At 40.8% G+C, this 7,841-nt stretch overlaps 1 long non-coding RNA gene across 2 annotated transcripts; it reads left to right on the top strand.

The window, feature by feature from the left end:
• Positions 1-3,387, top strand: LOC147337907 (uncharacterized). Of its 2 annotated transcripts, XR_015125001.1 has the most exons (6): positions 1-457; positions 691-805; positions 896-1,015; positions 1,547-2,232; positions 2,877-3,009; positions 3,181-3,387. It is a non-coding gene; the product is annotated as an uncharacterized LOC147337907 (long non-coding RNA). The 2 variants fall into 2 exon arrangements; XR_015124999.1 differs by having other exon boundaries at positions 1,547-3,009.
• Positions 3,388-7,841: the final 4,454 nt, after the last annotated feature.

Here is a 7,841-nt window from a genome sequence, read left to right as displayed (position 1 = left end):
CCATCCAAGTGCTGTGCCGACACATACGTGACTTTGTCAATGGCCTTGATAACTTTCACGAATACCTGCTACCCCAAGGTGCAGCCGCCGACCTTCTTCTGCCAGGAGGAGGAGTGACCCTCCACTACAGGTCTGCTACAGCAGGGGTGGGGAGGTGGTTGGGGACTGACTGCAGCGTTGGGCTGGGGCAGACAGGAGACATAACAGACATAAAAGCTGGAGTAGAGACAAGGAAATGCTGCGTGGTTAATCTCTTTAGAAAGACATTAGATTTTCTTTGTCTGTCCCCTGCAGGAGTAAGCGATAGGACACTTTGCTAGGGGTCAGCTGAGGCAGATGTGGAAACAATTTTATGACACTGACATCCATGTGGAGGTGCTCTGTGAGCAGATGACTGGGGACTACTCCCATGTTACCATGAGGTGTGGAAACAGAGAAAAACATAGAAGATCAAGTGGTGGGAAGAACTCTTTATTTTCATTTATTGCAACTGGATACTTTTTTTTTTCTGCATGTATTTTGGAAGTGACAGTTAAGATATAATATAAAAACATGAAATCAGTGGTTACCAAATCCTCATGCCCCGCTGCCTTTTTCTAAAGTTAAGATCTTCATGCTTCTTTCAACACAGTTTTTTGAAAACTTAACTTTAAACTTTTAAAAGAAGCACTCATCTGCTTCACTACACAGGCTGAACTTTGATAACTCAGCCTACCGGCACATCATGAAAGGGGATGAGGAAAAGCAGAAAACCTTTCCCATTACTTCTGACTTCTTCTTTGAGGTCTTCCCCTTTAACAGACAGGTAATTATTTTAAATTGCCCCCTCTTTATATAACCGCTGGCAGTCTGGAATGAAATGAAGACACACTCACTGATCCTTTAAATGATTTAGGACATGGTGGTGCAAAATGTTGGCTCGAGCCTGGCTACAGTCTTCCCTGATCTGGATGGAAAGAAGTTCAATGAAACCTTCTTGGTGGCTCGCCCCCTTGTGGAGTTCACCTGGAACATGGTGAGAAATTTCAGACGGCAACAATGTTCTTGTTAACAGCAAATAAAGTTCAGACTAGACACTAGTTAGATTACAATGTAGTCTTTAAAATATGAGCTATTCAGAATACTGATCTAGTATTGTGTAAACAGATAATCTCCAATCCCAAAAATCTGTTTCAGATCATATTCAAGCAGCTAGCTAAGCGAGAGGAACCATCAAACCAAGACCGAAGCTTGTAAACAGTCACAGGGGTGTGTGTCTGATTTAGAGGACTTGTGGTTTAATCAGATATACTGTAGTCAGACACAAAGTAGTGCCTGGCTATTTAAATTTCATTCTTTTAAAGAAGTGTGCAGTTAAACTGTTAAACTGTCTGTTCTTGTGCAAGGGAATGAATATTTCACCTAGAGTGGAATCAAATTTTTGAGGTCCTGCAGTTGCAGAAATTCAACTCTTTGATGTTTTCAATTGACTGAATTTATTTGACCTGATCCAAGCCCGGGTAAAACACGTTCATGAGTCTCAGTGCTTCAGCTTGTTTATCCGCAGATTCTGACTATGAAAATGTCAGCTGCTCTGCTGATGTACATGTGGAGATCATGGCCTACCAGTCTGTCATCGGAGATGATTATAAAGGTCAAGTCCTCTCTGTTATTCGCAAAAATGTATGGCGAGACTCGTTGGGTTCTTCAAAATATTTATATATATTTTCAATACCTCTTTCTTTTCTTTTCAACATGAAACTGGAGCCAGTAGAAAGTTTCTGAAGTCCAAAGGCAGCCCAGAACAAAAGCTGAGACAGAGTCAGGCAAGCTTTCTCTCAGTTAGCGCTTCCTATGCCAAGCTGTTGTATCCAGCTTCACTCTGAACACACAGATATGAGGGTATTATCTGTTTTCATCAAACTGCCATCAAGAAAATTAATAAAACTACTTCCCCAAATGTCAAACTACTCTTTTAAAAAATGCTAAGTCCATTAAATTAAGATGACATTGTTATCACAGTGTGCAAACCATTATCCCCCGCTGAAATGTACTGCTGAGTATCTACAGTTAAAATCTAACCTAAAACACCTCTCTGAATGTTTGCTTTCTCACCGTTTGATTGCCCCTCTTTTAGGCGGTAACAGTGCTAATGCAATGGAGAGCTGGAGTGATGGGAGCTGCTGCCTCAAACTAAAAGGACAAATGAGATACATGCCAGAGTGGGAGTCCATCATCTTCCTGGGAACCCCTGTATAAAGCCTCACGTTCACCTCCAAAGACACACACACACACACACACACACACACACACACACACACACACACACACACACACACACACACACACACACACACACACACACACACAGAAAGAGAACTTTATTAAAAGGCTGCAGTTGAAAAGTAAAACATTCTAAAAAGCAGCAAGAGCTAAAGTGAATTACGAGTGAGAAATAAAAGCCCGGGCAGTGAATCAAATCAGAGGCCCATTCTAACAGCACTTACCATGCATGAAATGAGCTGCTAATTAGCTTGTAATCAGACAGTGCAGCTCTTGTGAGCCTAATGGGAACCCATTTGCAATTGAGAGTGTTTTCCACTGAGTACATTACAAAAACACCCCCCTCCTCTTCTAAAACATTTTGTTTTCCAAGCAAAATGCCCTTATCCCTGTATTGACAAAGCTAGTGAAATATCAAATGCCACACCACACTGCTTACATTATTAATGTTGCAGGAAACTGAAAAAAATAAAAATAATAATGCATCCCATGATCACAGTTTTTATAATTTTATAAGTAATGATAGTATAATTTGATTTTATTACACATAACTACCACTATCATTGTTAATTAATGTATTTTTCCACCTCCACTGTCTTTCACTGCATGTGGAGGTTGGAGAGCCTCAATGTGATGTTTAAGACCGGCTTGTACATCAACGACCTGAGGCTGCACGACTCGAGCAGAGACCTGGTGCTGGAGGGAACGCAACAACAGTGAGAGGAGCTAAAGAGAGCTCTCATACAGGTACTTGGTGCTAAAGTGCAGCTGTATTCTGTATGAGTGATCGGCTCGCTTGTCAACCTGTATTATGCAAAGTTGCTCTAAAGCCCAGCTTTCAGTCTAGCAGAACCAGTTTACCAACCTTTTGCACAAACTAATACTTTTTCTCTCTTTCTTCTCACTGGGGAAAACCAGGAGCAAAGGCAGTCGAGTAAGCTGGAGGAGAGCGTGAAGTTGCTGGACTATGAGATGAAGAAGACTGAAGACCTTCTTTACAGGATGATGCAGAAAGGAGAGCTGGCTGTGAACACTTCGGCTGTTAGAAAATGCTGTTTTTCTACTGTCTGTACCAAGCTAAGCTAACTATTATTGCACACAGGTGGTACTGTCTTTGTACAACATGCTGGGAAAGAAACCTTGAAGGTAATAAAAGGTCATTTGTTTACAAATGTTCTGGTGAAAAATGTGGCTCCATGTCAAAGAAATGTTTCTTCTTCTTCCACAGAAAAAGGCAAGTGAATATATATTACCAGCATAACTTTGATAAATTTTACAATGTCTTCAGCGGACTCAGTTTGCCTCATCAATATTAGGATACAGACGCTGCCCTTAAATACTTGCCTTTAATTGGCTCTAATTAACTCTAAAAGAAATTGAGATGAAAGAAAATGGTCCATCTATAATGAAGAGGGGAGTACTGAGGGTAGCTGTCATAACAGCATGATTTGCTGTGGCTGCGCTAGGGAGTGAAGAAGGCCCCGAGACATGTGTGCTCTGTGCACTTACTCTAACTCACACGCATGTATGAAGCACTTAAAAAAGTCAATTTTTTTTTTCATTACATCTCCAATCTAGCATTTACTAAAGCATAAACTGAGCTGTTTATATTGTGAAGAGTTCCCAGACACTTTGTGTCTTTTCTCCCAGGTTTTCCGTGATGTGACCTTCCGCTTCAGTGATGCAGGGATTTACTCGCATTTGTAGCCACATCACACTGAGGCAGGTGGTCTCCATGCTCAACACCATGTACACCCTATTTGACACGCTCAGTGTGACACAACACATCTTTAACTTTTTTCTTTCTTATTGTAAAGCACTTTATACCCAAGTGTGTTTGGGTAAGAACACTTGTCCTTTATTATGCAGGTTGAGTACAGTGGAGATGCAGACACGGTAGTTGCTGTGACATGGCCTTAGACATGATGCACTCCATAGATCACCTCAAAGACCAATCTAACAGCAAAAACATACCATTTTTTCTTGGTGGGTAGAAGCTGCGTAAACTCCGGTGACAACAATCAAATACAATTTAATACAAGTTATGCTAACTTAAAATAAAGAAATTCTGTAATATTAATTATGGTAGTAGACATATTTATTTATTAATTTTAGGAAGCTTAGGGTAGTTAAAGGAAATATTATTGGAAAATTAAGGGAGAGGCGATAGAATCCCTCTTACATACACCGCACAGCTTTCTAAAGAATGCTTTAATGAATGTATGACAAGCAACTGGAAATGGGTCATTGGCTAGAAGCTATTCATCACTGCAGGTGTCTCAGTCATGGTGGATTGTTGCTAGCCAACTCTTGCAAAAAAAAGATCCACAAAAATAAAAGTCTGTGCATGATAATAATAACTGAAAAAAATACACAAATCAGGTTTAGACTGTACCAGTCCCACAACTTGTCAGTGTGGAAATGTTCCTTGCTCAGTATGTATGTATAGTCAGAATGTCTTTATTTAGTTATTGTTGGTAATTTGGGGGATTTTCTGGGGACTGATGACTCTGTCAATCAGGAGCTGCACATTCAGCGAAGCAGTGCCTCCTACAAGCACCTGAAAGGAAGCCACCTCATGTCTGAAAGGAGGGGCATCGTTAGCATCAAGGTCAGCGATCAAAACTCTCCCCATAGCAACGACACCTACTTCATTTGTTGCGCATAACGAGCCATTACAGAAACATGTAATCCATTATCTATTGCTGTGGAACAAATACGCATCATAGTTTAAATCAATTCAATACAATTTACCTCAAGAAATTGTTTAAAGTAGCAAATGACAGAAATAAGAACACAGGTCTCAAAAAACAGAGGATGAGGCAACGACGTAACAGTATTAAATAGTCTGAATGTTTAGAAAAGTATAACGGGCATGCCTGGATATTGTGGACAGGCCTTATGAGACCCAAAGACTGAGGGTTTCATTTGTGTTAATGGATGCCTACCAGCAAACAGAAAGGATAAACATTTCTGAACCTCAGAAACACATGAAATAATAATAACTGACAATGTTTTGGCTCTGGGGAGTCAGCACACTCAGTATTCACAGCTGGTAATTGCAGTTTGCTTCTTGATTTACTGCTTTATCAGTGAGCCCGACTTTGAGGCTGTACATTCAGCGATAATACCGGCAAAGTGACTCCCAGAGGTTTCTGAGGCACCTGATTACACACACCAATCTCAAGAAAGCAACAGCAATTCATTTTTCATCAGGGAACTAAGAATCTGGCAGCTGCCATTTCACTTCCAAAGCAGAAATTGTGCCTGTGAATCTCTGTCTTTGAATATAAGTTTGTATGTTAGGTACATTTATGGTAGAAACCCCCCCCAAAAAACAACAAAAACCATCAAATTTCTCTTCTTTTTTCTTCCCTTTGTACATTTACAAGGCAATGTTGAAATAGAAACATAGTGGCTGAAAGGCAAAATGGACAAGCATTGTAATGCTCAGGCAGCGTGTCCTCAGTTTGAGACAAGGACCATCAGTAAAGCCATCAGCAAGGCCACCATATTGGACCCTGAGGCCACAGGGGATGAGCAGGGACCGGTAAAGGTTCGGCTGAGACACGCTTGAATGGTGCGCACTCTCATTTGCTTTATTGCCACAGTCATTATCTCTGATTCCTCGAGGCTCTTTCTGTCTCTGCGCTCAGGTTTTCCCACTGGTACCAGGGGAAGGCAAGGATGATGTCAAGTATGTTCGCTCTCATCGTATGAAAATGGAGATTTCAGGCCATTTTCTGGGGACTCGTTGAAGGAAAGCAGGATGGAGGAGATAACTGTTCATGAGTTGAGAGAAAAACTGTGGTGCAGGAATTTTTAAATTGCTGAATTAAATAAAAAGATTTTTTTCTTTTGCTTTTCATATATACACAGTTGAGTCAACCTTGCTGTTTTGTTATTAGGATGATTAAATAACGTCTTCCTTCTCCAGTCTTACTATAATGATGGTCTCCAGGACTCTCACCTTGATTGGGACTCGCGTGGGTCAGAGGACAGAGACGACACTGTGGTTCCCGCTGCTCCAAAAGTGCCATGTGCTCTTTATCATGAATCATAAGATAGTAATGCAATCGAAGCTAAAATGCAGTCACGTAGAATTCAGAATGCTGAATATTAGCCTATAAATGACAGATAATGAAGATCATCTTGTGTTGATGTCTGTATATAAGCTGTAATGCTCAGAATTACTAGTGACCTCATGTGGTGTTGAATTTCCAATATGGAAATAATTCATTAAGCTCCAAAAGTGCACAAATTGATTTTATTATTAGTGTTAATTTGCTTCACGACTGAACAGACAAGTCTCAGTTTCAGCCACTAAAGCTCTGTAAGCTTGTGTCTTCCAGCCAGACACAAGCTCAGTAATTTCCTGCACTCCTTGTTTTTGCTGCATCCAAATGTGATGTCTTGATTCACCCTTTAAACAACCTCTCTCCCCCACCCTGTCCCTTCTCCTTTCTCTCTTTCATTTGTTAGAAACACACAGCAGTGGCACAATAAAATCACCTGTCACCTCAGTGAAAATAAAGCACGATGGCTGCTGGGCTGGGTGCCAATGCATTTATTATTGTTTTTCTTGTGATTCAGTGGCATTCAGACTCATGTGCACATATATTATACATATATTCAACAGATTTTTATTGGACACAATAGCTATGGATCTATGACATTTAAGTGCATTTGGATTCGTCTTACCTAAACTCATGTGAGCTTAGGAGGAATCCTACTAACAATACTGTTTTGGAATTATGCTTTCATTGCACTGCTACTGCAGGAAATTCCCAAGAAAGCTTAATCACAACCACATGACAATTATCTTGGTCTGGCATCACAGTCAGACAACATTCCCTACTGACTGGTTATCAGATGAGCTGCACTTATATGTGGCGTCCTCATGATCTAGGCTGCATCCGTTATCTGCATGCGAGTCTTTAAGCGACGTACTGATGGAGCAATGGAAGCAGAAGGCGTAGAAAAAGGCTGAAAGGAGCAGGACAAAGACCACGCAAAAAATGACCACAATCAGGAGGGTGGATCCTTCTATGTGAAAGCGCTCACGTGGCAGAAGTGCTGTGGTGGTCAGGAGGCTGAAAGCTGTCGGGCTCGCGTCAAACCTGGGATGGGGAGTGAGTGTTGGGAAGGGCGGCTTCATGGAAGACAGGTAGGCGTCTTCTGGCATGATGGATATGTTCCGTCAGTGGGTTTTGGAAGGTTTTGTTGTGGCCTTAAACAAACCAACCAACAAACAAACAACAAAACATTTTAACTAGCGTAAAATGAATGAATCCAAGTGGAGTTTAAAAGCAAGATAAGCATACAGTATATGCAGTGATAAGCCAACCTGTTGAAAAGACAACATTTGGCAATAGAAACAGTTATTTTGAATCTCTATTAATGTAATGACATTTTGTAAATTGTTAACCCTTTCAAATGTAAACATTAGCTTTCTGTTCTGTATTTTTAAACTGGCAGGTTAATGAACACACAGACAACCAAACACAGAAAAAGTTTTTTGATTCCTACCTGCAGTGTGTAGTTGCAGTGTTGTGGTCCAGTTTCTGTGCAGGATTCAG

The sequence above is a fragment of the Aulonocara sp. 'chitande type north' Nkhata Bay genome, linkage group LG2 (genome assembly GCF_057382095.1).
Source record: "Aulonocara sp. 'chitande type north' Nkhata Bay isolate Kocher_YH1m ecotype deep benthic linkage group LG2, A_spYH_male_GT1.1, whole genome shotgun sequence".
In the NCBI taxonomy this organism is placed as follows: domain Eukaryota; kingdom Metazoa; phylum Chordata; class Actinopteri; order Cichliformes; family Cichlidae; genus Aulonocara; species Aulonocara sp. 'chitande type north' Nkhata Bay.
Note: the sequence above shows the minus strand (reverse complement) of the source record. Positions and strands in the feature narration are given on the sequence as shown.